Below are 16,666 nucleotides of genomic sequence, written 5' to 3' on the forward strand. Positions count from 1 at the left end.
CAACAAACATATATATTGGTAGATACTCAATTAGCTTAGTGATATCATTCAGGTGCTCGAAAGGGAGGGGTATTTCTAAGCAAGAAAAAATAAGAATTTACTTACCGATAATTCTATTTCTCGTAGTCCGTAGTGGATGCTGGGAACTCCGAAAGGACCATGGGGAATAGCGGCTCCGCAGGAGACTGGGCACAAAAGTAAAAGCTTTAGGACTACCTGGTGTGCACTGGCTCCTCCCCCTATGACCCTCCTCCAAGCCTCAGTTAGGATACTGTGCCCGGACGAGCGTACACAATAAGGAAGGATATTGAATCCCGGGTAAGACTCATACCAGCCACACCAATCACACCGTACAACCTGTGATCTGAACCCAGTTAACAGCATGATAACAGAGGAGCCTCTGAAAAGATGGCTCACAACAATAATAACCCGATTTTTGTAACAATAACTATGTACAAGTATTGCAGACAATCCGCACTTGGGATGGGCGCCCAGCATCCACTACGGACTACGAGAAATAGAATTATCGGTAAGTAAATTCTTATTTTCTCTGACGTCCTAGTGGATGCTGGGAACTCCGAAAGGACCATGGGGATTATACCAAAGCTCCCAAACGGGCGGGAGAGTGCGGATGACTCTGCAGCACCGAATGAGAGAACTCCAGGTCCTCCTCAGCCAGGGTCTCAAATTTGTAGAATTTAGCAAACGTGTTTGCCCCTGACCAAGTAGCTGCTCGGCAAAGTTGTAAAGCCGAGACCCCTCGGGCAGCCGCCCAAGATGAGCCCACTTTCCTTGTGGAATGGGCTTTTACAGATTTTGGCTGTGGCAGGCCTGCCACAGAATGTGCAAGCTGAATTGTACTACAAATCCAACGAGCAATAGTCTGCTTAGAAGCAGGAGCACCCAGCTTGTTGGGTGCATACAGGATAAACAGCGAGTCAGATTTTCTGACTCCAGCCATCCTGGAACATATATTTTCAGGGCCCTGACTACGTCCAGCAACTTGGAGTCCTCCAAGTCCCTAGTAGCCGCAGGTACCACAATAGGCTGGTTTAAGTGAAACGCTGAAACCACCTTAGGGAGAAATTGAGGACGAGTCCTCAATTCTGCCCTGTCCGTATGAAAAATTAGGTAAGGGCTTTTATAGGATAAAGCCGCCAATTCTGAGACACGCCTGGCTGAAGCCAGGGCTAACAGCATTACCACTTTCCATGTGAGATATTTTAAGTCCACAGTGGTGAGTGGTTCAAACCAATGTGATTTTAGGAACCCCAAAACTACATTGAGATCCCAAGGTGCCACTGGAGGCACAAAAGGAGGCTGTATATGCAGTACCCGCTTGACAAACGTCTGAACTTCAGGAACTGAAGCCAGTTCTTTCTGGAAGAAAATCGACAGGGCCGAAATTTGAACCTTAATGGACCCTAATTTTAGGCCCATAGACAGTCCTGTTTGCAGGAAATGCAGGAAACGACCCAGTTGAAATTCCTCTGTAGGGGCCTTCCTGGCCTCACACCACGCAACATATTTACGCCAAATACGGTGATGATGTTGCACGGTTACATCCTTCCTGGCTTTGATCAGGGTAGGGATGACTTCATCCGGAATGCCTTTTTCCTTCAGGATCCGGCGTTCAACCGCCATGCCGTCAAACGCAGCCGCGGTAAGTCTTGGAACAGACAGGGTCCCTGCTGGAGCAGGTCCTTTCTTAGAGGTAGAGGCCACGGGTCCTCCGTGAGCATCTCTTGAAGTTCCGGGTACCAAGTCCTTCTTGGCCAATCCGGAGCCACGAGTATAGTCCTTACTCCTCTCCTTCTTATGATTCTCAGTACCTTGGGTATGAGAGGCAGAGGAGGGAACACATACACTGACTGGTACACCCACGGTGTTACCAGAGCGTCCACAGCTATTGCCTGAGGGTCCCTTGACCTGGCGCAATATCTGTCCAGTTTTTTGTTGAGGCGGGACGCCATCATGTCCACCTTTGGTTTTTCCCAACGGTTCACAATCATGTGGAAGACTTCTGGGTGAAGTCCCCACTCCCCCGGGTGGAGGTCGTGTCTGCTGAGGAAGTCTGCTTCCCAGTTGTCCACTCCCGGAATGAACACTGCTGACAGTGCTATCACATGATTTTCCGCCCAGCGAAGAATCCTTGCAACTTCTGCCATTGCCCTCCTGCTTCTTGTGCCGCCCTGTCTGTTTACGTGGGCGACTGCCGTGATGTTGTCCGACTGGATCAACACCGGCTGACCCTGAAGCAGAGGCCTTGCTTGACTTAGGGCATTGTAAATGGCCCTTAGTTCCAGGATATTTATGTGAAATGACGTTTCCATGCTTGACCACAAGCCCTGGAAATTTCTTCCCTGTGTGACTGCTCCCCAGCCTCTCAGGCTGGCATCCGTGGTCACCAGGACCCAGTCCTGAATGCCGAATCTGCGGCCCTCTAGAAGATGAGCACTCTGCAACCACCACAGGAGAGACACCCTTGTCCTTGGAGACAGGGTTATCCGCTGATGCATCTGAAGATGCGATCCGGACCATTTGTCCATCAGATCCAATTGAAAAGTTCTTGCGTGGAATCTGCCGAATGGAATCGCTTCGTAAGAAGCCACCATTTTTCCCAGGACCCTTGTGCATTGATGCACTGACACTTGGCCTGGTTTTAGGAGGTTCCTGACTAGCTCGGATAACTCCCTGGCTTTCTCCTCCGGGAGAAACACCTTTTTCTGGACTGTGTCCAGAATCATCCCTAGGAACAGCAGACGTGTCGTCGGAATCAGCTGCGATTTTGGAATATTTAGAATCCACCCGTGCTGTCGTAGTACTACTTGAGATAGTGCTACTCCGACCTCTAACTGTTCCCTGGACCTTGCCCTTATCAGGAGATCGTCCAAGTAAGGGATAATTAAGACGCCTTTTCTTCGAAGAAGAATCATCATTTCGGCCATTACCTTGGTAAAGACCCGGGGTGCCGTGGACAATCCAAACGGCAGCGTCTGAAACTGATAGTGACAGTTCTGTACCACAAACCTGAGGTACCCTTGGTGAGAAGGGCAAATTGGGACATGGAGGTAAGCATCCTTGATGTCCAGAGACACCATATAGTCCCCTTCTCCCAGGTTCGCTATCACTGCTCTGAGTGACTCCATCTTGAATTTGAACCTTTGTATGTAAGTGTTCAAGGATTTCAGATTTAAAATAGGTCTCACCGAGCCGTCCGGCTTCGGTACCACAAACAGCGTGGAATAATACCCCTTTCCCTGTTGTAGGAGGGGTACCTTGATTATCACCTGCTGGGAATACAGCTTGTGAATGGCTTCCAATACCGCCTCCCTGTCGGAGGGAGACGTTGGTAAAGCAGACTTCAGGAACCGGCGAGGGGGACACGTCTCGAATTCCAATTTGTACCCCTGAGATACTACCTGCAGGATCCAGGGGTCCACTTGCGAGTGAGCCCACTGCGCGCTGAAATTCTTGAGACGACCCCCCACCGTACCTGAGTCCGCTTGTAAGGCCCCAGCGTCATGCTGAGGACTTGGCAGAAGCGGGGGAGGGCTTCTGTTCCTGGGAAGAGGCTGCCTGCTGCAGTCTTTTTCCCCTTCCTCTGCCCCGGGGCAGATATGAGTGGCCTTTTGCCCGCTTGCCCTTATGGGGACGAAAGGACTGAGCCTGAAAAGACGGTGTCTTTTTCTGCTGAGAGGTGACCTGGGGTAAAAAGGTGGATTTCCCAGCCGTTGCCGTGGCCACCAGGTCCGATAGACCGACCCCAAATAACTCCTCCCCTTTATACGGCAATACTTCCATATGCCGTTTGGAATCCGCATCACCTGACCACTGTCGCGTCCATAACCCTCTTCTGGCAGAAATGGACAGCGCACTTACTCTTGATGCCAGAGTGCAAATATCCCTCTGTGCATCTCGCATATATAGAAATGCATCCTTTAAATGCTCTATAGTCAATAATATACTGTCCCTGTCCAGGGTATCAATATTTTCAGTCAGGGAATCCGACCAAGCCACCCCAGCACTGCACATCCAGGCTGAGGCGATTGCTGGTCGCAGTATAACACCAGTATGTGTGTATATACTTTTTAGGATATTTTCCAGCTTCCTATCAGCTGGCTCCTTGAGGGCGGCCGTATCAGGAGACGGTAACGCCACTTGTTTTGATAAGCGTGTGAGCGCCTTATCTACCCTAGGGGGTGTTTCCCAACGCGCCCTAACCTCTGGCGGGAAAGGGTATAATGCCAATAATTTTTTAGAAATTAGCAGTTTTTTATCGGGGGAAACCCACGCTTCATCACACACCTCATTTAATTCATCTGATTCAGGAAAAACTACGGGTAGTTTTTTCACACCCCACATAATACCCTTTTTTGTGGTACTTGTAGTATCAGAAATGTTCAAAACCTCCTTCATTGCCGTGATCATGTAACGTGTGGCCCTACTGGAAAACACGTTTGTTTCCTCACCGTCGACACTGGAGTCAGTGTCCGTGTCTGGGTCTGTGTCGACCATCTGAGGTAACGGGCGCTTTAGAGCCCATGACGGTGTTTGAGACGCCTGGACAGGTAATAACTGATTTGCCGGCTGTCTCATGTCGTCAACAGTCTTTTGTAAAGTGCTGACGCTATCACGTAATTCCTTCCATAAGACCATCCAGTCAGGTGTCGACTCCCTAGGGGGTGACATCACTATTACAGGCAATTGCTCCGCCTCCATACCATTTTCCTCCTCATACATGTCGACACAACGTACCGACACACAGCACACACACAGGGAATGCTCTGATAGAGGACAGGACCCCACTAGCCCTTTGGGGAGACAGAGGGAGAGTTTGCCAGCACACACCAGAGCGCTATATATATACAGGGATAACCTTCTATAAGTGTTTTTCCCTTATATAGCTGCTGTATTGATTAATCTGCCAAATTAGTGCCCCCCCTCTCTTGTTTTACCCTGTTTCTGTAGTGCAGGACTGCAGGGGAGAGTCAGGGAGACGTCCTTCCAGCGGAGCTGTGAGGGAAAATGGCGCTTGTGTGCTGAGGAGATAGGCTCCGCCCCCTTCTCGGCGGCCTTTCTCCCGCTTTTTTAAGGAAAAACTGGCCGGGGTTAAATGCATCCATATAGCCCAGGAGCTATATGTGATGTATTTTTCGCCATCTAAGGTGTTTTTATTGCGTCTCAGGGCGCCCCCCCCCCAGCGCCCTGCACCCTCAGTGACCGGAGTGTGAAGTGTGCTGAGAGCAATGGCGCACAGCTGCGGTGCTGTGCGCTACCTTATTGAAGACAGGACGTCTTCTGCCGCCGATTTCCCGGACCTCTTCTGTCTTCTGGCTCTGTAAGGGGGCCGGCAGCGCGGCTCTGGGACCCATCCATGGCTGGGCCTGTGATCGTCCCTCTGGAGCTAATGTCCAGTAGCCTAAGAAGCCCAATCCACTCTGCACGCAGGTGAGTTCGCTTCTTCTCCCCTTAGTCCCTCGGTGCAGTGAACCTGTTGCCAGCAGGACTCACTGAAAATAAAAAACCTATACTTAAACTTTTTCACTAAGCAGCTCAGGAGAGCCACCTAGTGTGCACCCTTCTCGTTCGGGCACAAAAATCTAACTGAGGCTTGGAGGAGGGTCATAGGGGGAGGAGCCAGTGCACACCAGGTAGTCCTAAAGCTTTTACTTTTGTGCCCAGTCTCCTGCGGAGCCGCTATTCCCCATGGTCCTTTCGGAGTTCCCAGCATCCACTAGGACGTCAGAGAAAAGGCATTTGCTTCCCCCAGCACCCTGAATGATAACCGTAACCTGGTATGCTACGCTGGGCTTTCTGGTTATGCTGGTGTTTTGGGGTGCCACACCCTGCACCTAGATATAGCGCTAGGGACCCCAAATATACAGAGACGCCTTGATGCAGCTTTGGGGCTTATTCACACATTTGCGCAAATATGTGTAACGAAGATCTCTGAATTCTATTATCATGTGGAATTTATATCTGGTTACGGTTATCAGTCAGGGTGCTGGGGGAAACAAATGCCTTTATTTCTTGCTTAGAAATACCCCTCCCTTTCGAGCACCTGAATGATATCACTAAGCTAATTGAGCATCTACCAATATATATGTTTGTTGTGAGAGGCAGAGAGGTCCCTGCATTAGGAGGAGGTGCAGGCCCTGACATGCCACATGGAGCATTATGGGGTTGCTCCAAGGTAGGTAGCTCTTAGCTTAGACCTTGTCAGGTTCGGGTGTTTTTGTGAATCCGTTAACCCGGGACCAACCACAGGTGTAGGTGCTGGGGTATGAAGAAAGCAGGGAGGACGAAGAAAGTTCCGTTTCATATATTTATTAAAAATAACAATTCAGTAAAGAGTTAAATGACAAGTTGTTAATCATCATATTATACTGAAGTATTGCAGGAATGGCAGAAATAATATGCAGGAAAAATCTCAAAAACAAATAAAAGAAATGTTCATGGAACTGTATATAAAACAAGCTGATGAATAAATGTTGAATTGTCCAAATATAAACAAGCTTTGATGCTGAACTGCAGAATGTGTTTAACTGGGTAATGCAGACATGAAGAAATAACTGTAAGGATTTGCAATGAAGTTTTGAGAGTTAACTGAGAGGCTGTGAAGAATTATCCTTGTTATGGTAACATAAAAAATAAAAGTACTGAATTGGGTTACTTGCGGGTTCCGGAGATCACTGTGAAAACTGTAGCAGATGACAAGGTGATGAACGGGTTAAATGCAGAGTAGAACAAACGAACAGCTGAGGGTAGTGGAATCCTCCAAACTTTGTATGGTTGAAAGCAGGCAGACAAGGTAACCTCATGCAAGACTCTGGGAATCCAACTGTTTCCAGTAGGTGTGCAATTAACTGACAACACAGCGGAGAGCCGGTGGATCTTTAGCAGTGAAGGCTGCAGACGGACCTCTGGGAACGGAGGCGATATCTGGACCACGGGAATCACACAGGAATGCACGGAGAGAGCTCAGAGCTAGAGCACAGCGTTGATACAACAAAGCACTGGCCCAGAGTAACATAATCCCAGCCTACTTAAAGGCAGCACAAGCACGGGATTGGCTTACACCTGCCCACAGGTATTTTCACAAGTGCTCTGTATTACCTATTTGGTCTCCAACATGGCCACCTCCTATACAGCAGACACACCGCAGTGCTTTAGGCCATTTGGTCCCCGCACTCCCAGTTCCCAGACTCTGCATTACCTGTGCCACTGATCACGCCGCGTCCCCACACGGGCGCACAGCACCGCGAGCAACCGCACTGGCAACGGACGAACCCCAGAACCCGCAGAGGTGAGAGACCGGTTCGTGACAGACCTATTGTAGTAAGGAGCCATTATCATGTGGCTCCTTGCTGGTTAATCTTAGACCCAGATTGGGGTAATGGAGGTGTGAGGTGTGGTGCCTCTGGACTGGCTGAGCTGGATGGCCTTAGTGTGGCATACCTTTACATTCTATTAACACTTTTCACTTATTAATTTTTTAACACTATTTCTCTATTTTAATTGCATTTCATTTTTGTATCACTTTCTCTATAGCTTCGGCTTCCTAAATACTAATTTATTAACACTATAGATTTTTCACTGGTATGCTACGCTGGGCTTTCTGGCTTATGCTGGTGTTATGGGGTGCCACACCCTGTACCTAGATATAGCGCCAGGGACCCCAAATATACAGAGACGCCTTGATGCGGCTTTGGGGCTTATTCACACATTTGCGCAAATATGTGTAACAAAGATCTCTGAATTCTATTATCATGTGGAATTTATATCTGGTTACGGTTATCATTCAGGGTGCTGGGGGAAACAAATGCCTTTTTTTCTTGCTTAGAAATACCTCTCCCTTTCGAGCACCTGAATGATATCACTAAGCTAATTGAGCATCTACCAATATATATGTTTGTTGTGAGAGGCAGAGAGGTTCCTGCATTAGGAGGAGGTGCAGGCCCTGACATGCCACATGGAGCATTATGGGGTTGCTCCAAGGTAGGTAACTCTTAGCTTAGACCTATTGTAGTAAGGAGCCATTATCATGTGGCTCCTTGCTGGTTAATCTTAGACCCAGATTGGGGTAATGGAGGTGTGAGGTGTAGTGCCTCTGGACTGGCTGAGCTGGATGGCCTTAGTGTGGCATACCTTTACATACTATTAACACTTTTCACTTATTAATTTTTTAACACTATTTCTCTATTTTAATTGCATTTCATTTTTGTATCACTTTCTCTATAGCTTCGGCTAAATACTAATTTATTAACACTATAGATTTTTCACTGGTATGCTACGCTGGGCTTTCTGGCTTATGCTGGTGTTTTGGGGTGCCACACCCTGCACCTAGATATAACGCTAGGGACCCCAAATATACAGAGACGCCTTGATGCGGCTTTGGGGCTTATACACACATTTGCGCAAATATGTGTAACGAAGATCTCTGAATTCTATTATCATGTGGAATTTATATCTGGTTACGGTTATCATTCAGGGTGCTGTGGGAAACAAATGCCTTTTTTCTTGCTTAGAAATACCCCTCCCTTTCGAGCACCTGAATGATATCACTTAGCTAATTGAGCATCTACCAATATATATGTAAGTCACAACCTGCTTTTTATTTAATTTAAAATAATCCTTTACCTCTGGGACCAGTGTTGTTTCAGGAAACTCCAACACTTCCTTTATAGCAACTATCATACATTGTATACTTTTAGCTAATTTGGGGTCTACCCCTCTCAAATCCCCAGTGTCGACATCAGAGTCAGAATCTGTGTCTGTGTCCCCTTGCATTGTGTGGGCCAGAGACCTTTTCTGGGAACTGGATGGGACCCGAGTGGATGATATGGAGGGGTCAGTAAACAGTGCATCCTCCACAGACTGCCTCCAATATTTAGTCTGTTTTGTTCAGACTCAGAGAATTTCTTTGCAAGCATTGACATGTTCTTTTGCAACATTCTCACCCACTCCGGCTCCTTCTGAGAGGAAAGGGCCACCACATTACCCTCTTGTACATCTAAAATGGGTTCTTCCTGGGAAGAACCCTCCCCAGTGTCTGACATGTTACACACTTGTACACACACACACACACACACACACACACACACACACACACCTATCACACAGGGGAGCTATTGGGGACAGACCCACACTAAAGTCTGTCAGAGAGACACAGAGGGATTTGCCAGTCCACACACTGCGCCTTATTGTGAATTGTGGAAATGTTACCCACTTACAGCGCATATACCAATAATAGGCCAACAGACCTAATTATAATGAACACTCTCTGCCCCTTCTATAACACCCTGTACTTGTATCAGCGTTGTCATGAGGAGAAACAGCGCTCAGGAGCTTCACACTGGAGTTTCTGCAGGAGAAAATGGCACCCAGTGAGTGTTCTGGCAAGTCTGAGGAGAAGCCCCGCCCTCAGCAATGTAATAGTTATACTGGCTGGGGATGGTACATCAGCGGCTGTACATGTATGTACCCTTTTTGCCAGTGAGAGTAAGGTTTTAAAACATGCCCTCAGAGCGCGCCCCCCAGCGCTCTGCACCCTTGTGCTGAGAGACATGGCGCGCAGCGTGCGCGTGTACCTGTATGCCGCCAATGATGACCGGAGGACTCCGGTAATATACTCACCAGCCTTCTGACTTCTGGCTCTGTTAGGGGGTGGCGGAAGTGCTGTGGGAGTGAACGCTGGCCAGGCTTGGGCTGTGTTCAGTACCCTCCAGGAGCTAATGGTGTCCAGTCAGCGGAAGCAGAACCATTAACTAATTGAGAAGTTGGTTCCTACTCCCCCCCCCCTAAGTCCCACGAAGCAGGGAAGCTGTTGCCAGCAGCTTCCCTGTAAAATAAAAAACCTAATAAAGTCTTTTTCCAGCAAAGCTCTGTAGAGCTCCACTCCAAGTGGAACTGACAGAACGCAGTTCCACCCCGTTTCGGCTTACTTTAACCCCTGATGTCACAGTTATGCTTCTGGCAGCAGCCCTAGCAAAAAGGGAGGCTGGGAGCTGCTGTTGCAATAATGCTGCAATTTTAAGGAGCGGGTGGCTGCGACGCAATGGTGGTGGGCGCGGTGTGGGTACGATGCTCTGGCCAGCGGTGACCCCTCTGCTAGGCCTGCCATGGTGTCTAGGGCATATGACATGCTCGCCCCACCCTAGTTACGCCACTACTGCATTATTTTGGGCCTAATTCAGATCCTATTGCAGCAGCAAAGTAGTTATCTAATGGGCAAAAGCATGTGCACTGCAGGGGGGAGGGCAGATATAACATGTGCAGAGAGAGTTAGATTTGTGTGGGTTACAGTATATTGTTTATGTGCAGGGTAAATACTAGCTGCTTTATTTTTACACTGCAATTTATATTTCAGTTTGAACACACCACACCCAAATCGAACTGTCTCTGCACATGTTAGAACTGCCCCCCCCACCTCCACCCCCCGCAGTGCACATGGTTTTGCCCATTAGCTAACAAATTTGCTGCTGCGATCAGTTCTGAATTGGTGGCCTAATTCAGACCTAATCGCTGCTGTGCGTTTTCGCACAGCAGCCGATCAGGTCTGAGCTGCGCATGCGCCAGTGCTGCAGTACGCCGGCACATGCCAGACAGCCGACGGCCATCTCAGCCCTTTGATCGCCTCTGCCTGATTGAGAGGTAGAGGTGGTCGATGGGCGGGAGGGGGAGGGCCGGTGACGTTTGGCTGACGTTTTAGGGGCATAGTCCGGGCAACGCAGGCCTTGAGTAGCTCCCTGCATCAGCGCAGGAGTTGCGCTGGTAGGGAGCTACTCTTCAAGTACAGAAGCTTCGCCACTGTGCGATGCTTTTATATTTGTGCGGCGGGGTAGGGCCTGACATGCGGGGCGCACTAGCCCTGTGCTGGGCATCCCCCCGCATGTCAGGGAAGCTGATTGTAGATGTGCTATATTTAGCACATCTAATATGAGGTCTGAATTAGGCCCATGGCCCTCTGTCCTTTGTCATGATTGTCTAGAATTGCCCATTGACAATTTTATGTGATTGCCCATTGTAATTAATAAACAGTTCATTAAGTATATATAGAATGTGCTGTCACTGTAAGAATAATACCTCACCTCAATTAGATTGTTTACCAAGACTACATTTACTTAATTTTAAACAACCTTAACATTTATGGTCAATTAAAAAAAAAAAAAAAATGAATGATAAAAAAAGAAAACAATTTTTTTTGCATTATCTTTAAAATGTATTTTCTCTAATTTTTCAAGAAGTCAAAACACTCAAGGATGTGGTCAGGCTCATAGGTCATCTCTGTGTTAGTTTGATTACAAACGGACTCCTTTGCAGCATCTGTGAATGAGAAAAAAGGAAAATATACTGTAATACCTCTTTTCCACTGACATTAAGATTCATAGAATTTTTGTCAGTGGACATGGCTCAACCCGGGTCCAGTGACCCCAGACTCCAACTCTGCTAGCGAGAAAGAATTTTCCTGGGAAGGAACAGGGTAATGCTCAGTGTAAACGGGTAACGCAGGTCAATCAGACCCGGGACCCATTTACAGCATAGGAAGAGCATGCGCTTGGAGATGATGATGATCACATCTCCTAGCGCTGGTATTGCACCTGTGTGCTGTGACGTTGCCGACGTGGCAATAAGCCAGGTCCCACTGCAAGACCGAAAGAGGTATCTGCCAGATTTCATCCAGGTTGGACTTGTGTACAAAATCCCTGGTGCAACCCAGCATTTCTAATCTGACAGCATTCCTACGATCATTTCTTACCAATAATTAAATAAGCCCTAAATATTAAGTATATGCGCATCTATTGACATTTTTACTGTCAGCGTTTCAGTATGCATGTCAAAATGGTGACTGTTGACTTAATATACTGAACCCCTGTAGTTAAAACTTCTTAGAATTGTATACTGGTATACAATAATTGGTATACTGTACATCACTTACAGAATGTATTCATATTTTATATATATATATATATATATATATATATAGAAAGACAACATAAAGGGGCACTCACCAGAATTTTGCACGTAAAAAGCATTGAATATTGTATTTATACTTATCAAGGTGATTTCACAAGGAGAGTTCTTTCAACGGTGTACATACTGGTGTACATGAACGGATGCAATTTTTTGTACATGCTGCTTATGCTGTATTTTCCTGATGATGACCCTGATGGATCGAAACGTTGAAAGAACTCTCCTTGTGAAATCACCTTGATAAGTATAAATAAAATATTCAATGCTTTTTACGTGCAAAATTCTGGTGAGTGCCCCTTTATGCTGTCTTTCTATACGTTGACGTCTGGACTAACACTCTGGACCTCTTGGGAGTCACCCCAGTCGATGTTATACTCCTCTGTGTGAGTGCGACCACATTTGGAATTATTTATATATATATATATATATATATATGTGTACAAAGGAAGCTGGTAGCGCCACAGAAGTAGTGTCAAAGTTTGTAAACAACAGTATTAGGAAGGAGAGTATTCTGAGTTAATTGTCAAGGGATATATATATATGTTACCTGGAGGACACTCCCTATAGGCTATTAGGGCGTCAGCTTATGGACCTCAAAAAATATATAGGCACTGGTACATATGCCTAGAGGGTTAGAAATGGGTACGGAAGGATGAGGTACTTACAAGCGACCAAAGGTGTCGAAATAATAATGTAAAAGCCAGGTGTTCAATAAAAAATAAAAATTAAATTTATTCTCAGAATACAATGCACTAAAAAAAGGGGGGGGGTGTTATATATAGGGTATATAGTTATTTTAAAACTTGTAAACAATTTTAAAAAATGCAACCTAATCAATAAAATCTGGTATAAAAGCAGCAGAGTTGAGGCTAAAAAGTTGTAACACATATACCCACTCCTGTCTCCCCCTAAAGAAACCCCCTCCTTTGCGACATGTATTGCACTTGCTCACTATTTCCTGGGCTTTTTTTACAAAGCTTATTTAGCTGTACCTGGTTATCACCAGGTAGCATCGCAAGTACGATGCATTAGTGCCAATTAGCCAACTTGGCACCAATACGTTTACCCTCACTCTCTTGCACTATTAATGTATAAACTTCCTTTCCGCCCACTCTCCTTGGCAGTAGTGAGTTCATCATGGTATCCATTGCTTATATGAGACCCCGTCTCCTACTCAGCCCTATACATTACAACCATACCTCCTTGGGGACGCCCAACACCGTCCGATCTTGGAAGCTAAGCAAGGTTGGGCCCGGTCAGTACAAGGATGGGAGACCCCCTTGGGAGACCGGGTGTTGTAAATCCGGAGGCGCTGAGGTAGTTTTCGCCTTTTGGGATATCTCTTAAAATCATGGATAATGCTCTGCTCACATCACCATGGGCACTTCCTCCGTGATGTCGACCTAGTTGTTATCTACATTACTTCAGCCTCCTGCGCAATTTCTACCCGCCTTCTGCGTAATTTCTACTCGCTCCTCTATCGCTCTTATTTAAACTACATTACACATTTTATGTATCTGTATCTCTTCTAGTTAATTCATAGCCCATCTATTCTGAGTATGATCCTTCTTAAATGCCATTTTCAGCTATTCAGACGCCTTATTTATTTATTTATTTACATGCCTTTTATCATTTTCGTTTTTATGTACCCCCCGGGGAGATGCATCACCTATGCAAAACCACCTCAAAGATGTACCCACAGCCAAACATAATTGACGAACATTGACATATGCAAACTGCAGCAGATTAATATCGCTGACATCAGCTCTTCATTCCGTCCTCTGACAACCCAAAAAATGGCCGCCGCCCATCAAAGGGACAGTACACTGAAGATGGTCCCCGCAGCAGCACTACAACCAAGCTTGGATAACCAAAAAGATGGCCGCCGACTACAACCAAGCTTGGATAACCAAAAAGATGGCCGCCGTCTACAGAAGTGAAAGCACACCAGCTATCCGCATCGCACGGCGCCGAGCCGACGCATGCGCACAACGGACACAATCCAAACCGGAAGAGGGGCGGAAGTGGGGCGGAGATGACGTTCCACCCAGCCCGGACCGGAAGTTGACGGACTTTGTTGTCCTTTATGTTACAAACGTTATTATGACTACATGCAATATCGTTTTCACAATTGAATATACTATTTGGCCCCCTTACTCCATTCACTACATGTCTAGGTGTTTATTCATGTACTTTAATACCTCCACAGCAACTCACCAATTAACAAACAGGAAGTGATGTTGCTAACACCTCCCACAGCTAGGAGGTATAAATATGCTCTGTCTCTAGCCTCTCATTACCCCTTGATGAAGTCCATGAGGGACGAAACGCGTTGGGTACCACTCTGAACATACCTCCACTATTGAAGTTAAGCTACCTCTCTTTCATTTTTACCTATTTTTTATTCCTTTTTCATGCCCATCCTGCATTTTTTGTACTTGTTTTTATACTTATTGCTCTTGTTTCTATGGACCTTTCATTGATTTTTGGTATATGTGTTACAACTTTTTAGCCTCAACTCTGCTGCTTTTATACCAGATTTTATTGATTAGGTTGCATTTTTTAAAATTGTTTACAAGTTTTAAAATAACTATATACCCTATATATAACACCCCCCCCCTTTTTTTAGTGCATTGTATTCTGAGAATAAATTTAATTTTTATTTTTTATTGAACACCTGGCTTTTACATTATTATTTCGACACCTTTGGTCGCTTGTAAGTACCTCATCCTTCCGTACCCATATATATATATATATATATAATTTTATTTTTTTAATAAATAAACATCTCTGCCAAGTATGTTTCTGGAAGCAAAGATAACTTTAATATTTATTTTTTTTAGTTTAAGTTAGAAAACATTTCCATTAATTTAAACACCTATACAATGTAGTTATATTTATTCAGCTTACATGGCCAACGTTGATTTTATTTTAATTATTTTAACTAGCAGTATTCTTTGAGCTTAGATTGTGCCCCTACATTTTCTTTTTATATCATGTCTTCAAAAAAGTTTTAGTCCAGCTAACAGAAGACAATTGATTACTCTTATAGGGGTCCAGGGTGTGTGGGTCAGCCTCCTCTGCAGGATGCTACTGGCTCCCCAGAGCTGAATTTTGTAGCCTCCTAATCTATGTTAATGACCTAATCTGGATCCAGCCCCCTACTAGTCATCATTCTCATGGGTCAGCATTCCCTAAGGTCTCTTGGCTGCAAGCAAACTCAGGGACTGGTGTAGAGTCATCCCTGTTTTCTCAAATACAACTCAGCCTACCTGCTCTTGATGGACTAACTGCTTCTTAAGGTGCAAACACATGGTGAGATATTGACTATCTCCGATTTTGACTGCGATTTTCCCTGAACTCCGCGGAGCACTGAATTACCGATATTGACTATCTCTACTTGAGATTTTGACTATGTGAAATTTTGACTGTGAGATTTTGACTAAGTGCCAATTTTTGACTATACTATTTACTAGATTATACACAATACAGTCAAGATTGACTCGCCTGCACAGTCTATCTTTTCTTGCAATATCGACCACACAGGACCGCGCATCGGTATCACAAACTGTGTACACACGGTGCTATTTGCACTAACTTTCCTTAAGATTTTGACTATATAGTTAAAATCGTAAGGCTACATGCGCAACGTGTGTATGCACCTAAAGTTCTTACTGTAAACGGGGTTAGGCTGCATGGAAGTACTTTACTCATGAGTCTCCATGGTCCCAGTCAGCAGCATGATGACTGCTTTATTAAACCTTGCTCTAACTGAATAAAGATTTAGCTTTTCTATATTTGTAAGACTGATGTTTGGCATGATATAGGTTGTCCTATACTTACATACTGCCACAAAAATCTAAAATGGGTTCTGAGCAAGCATTGTTATAATAATGTCTGTAATACTGTATATAGCAAGAATACATTATTAGTATGCCCATATAAGAAAGGGCCAAAATGGTGTGAAAATACATCAAAACATACACATAAGCATGTCTAATCACAGACAATTCACACATTAACTATCATTTTTTTTCAATATTTCCTTATTTAAAACACTTTTTTTTAAAATGCTTCTAAACAAGACAAAAATAATTACAGTACCTACTGTAATATGGTGACATGTCACCACACAAAGAGATGCCAAGCATGCAAAGACACACACACACTCAGACAGATAAACAAAGAGATATTAATAATGTTTTAAAGGAATTTTGTTTTGCCCATTATAAGTCTGTTGTTTGCTTGAAAATAATCTATCTCATACAACCTGATATTTTGCCATTCTAATAAATGGATGCAATTGTGGTTCTTTATTACAATGTATAATCTGCCCTAACTGATTTTTTTCTTCTTAACATAGGGCCTGGCTCACATAAAAAAGAAAACCGGTATAAGCAGCTGCCACACATGTTGTCATGTAAAAAAAAATAAAAAAAAATTAGAACAAACAATATTAATTATGTTAGCATACAAAAATTTAAAATACATCATTAGTAAACTTTAGTTACTTTTAAACTGCAAAAAAATAGCTTAGTTATTTTTGTCTTCTTTCCGAGTATTAACAAGATAGCTCCAAAATATTATGGCAGTAAAATGTTATATTGTCTTCTCTCCTTTTCTTACACGTGGAGCATCCACTCAGTGTTAAAGAACAGCAAGAGGAGGATGAGCCACAAGGAACAACATG

At 45.0% G+C, this 16,666-nt stretch overlaps 1 pseudogene; it reads left to right on the plus strand.

Annotated features, from left to right (window-relative positions):
* The first annotated feature begins 13,161 nt into the window (after positions 1-13,161).
* LOC134943075 (5S ribosomal RNA) lies at positions 13,162-13,280 on the plus strand (annotated as a pseudogene).
* Positions 13,281-16,666: the final 3,386 nt, after the last annotated feature.

The sequence above is a fragment of the Pseudophryne corroboree genome, chromosome 1, assembly GCF_028390025.1.
Source record: "Pseudophryne corroboree isolate aPseCor3 chromosome 1, aPseCor3.hap2, whole genome shotgun sequence".
Lineage (NCBI taxonomy): Eukaryota > Metazoa > Chordata > Amphibia > Anura > Myobatrachidae > Pseudophryne > Pseudophryne corroboree.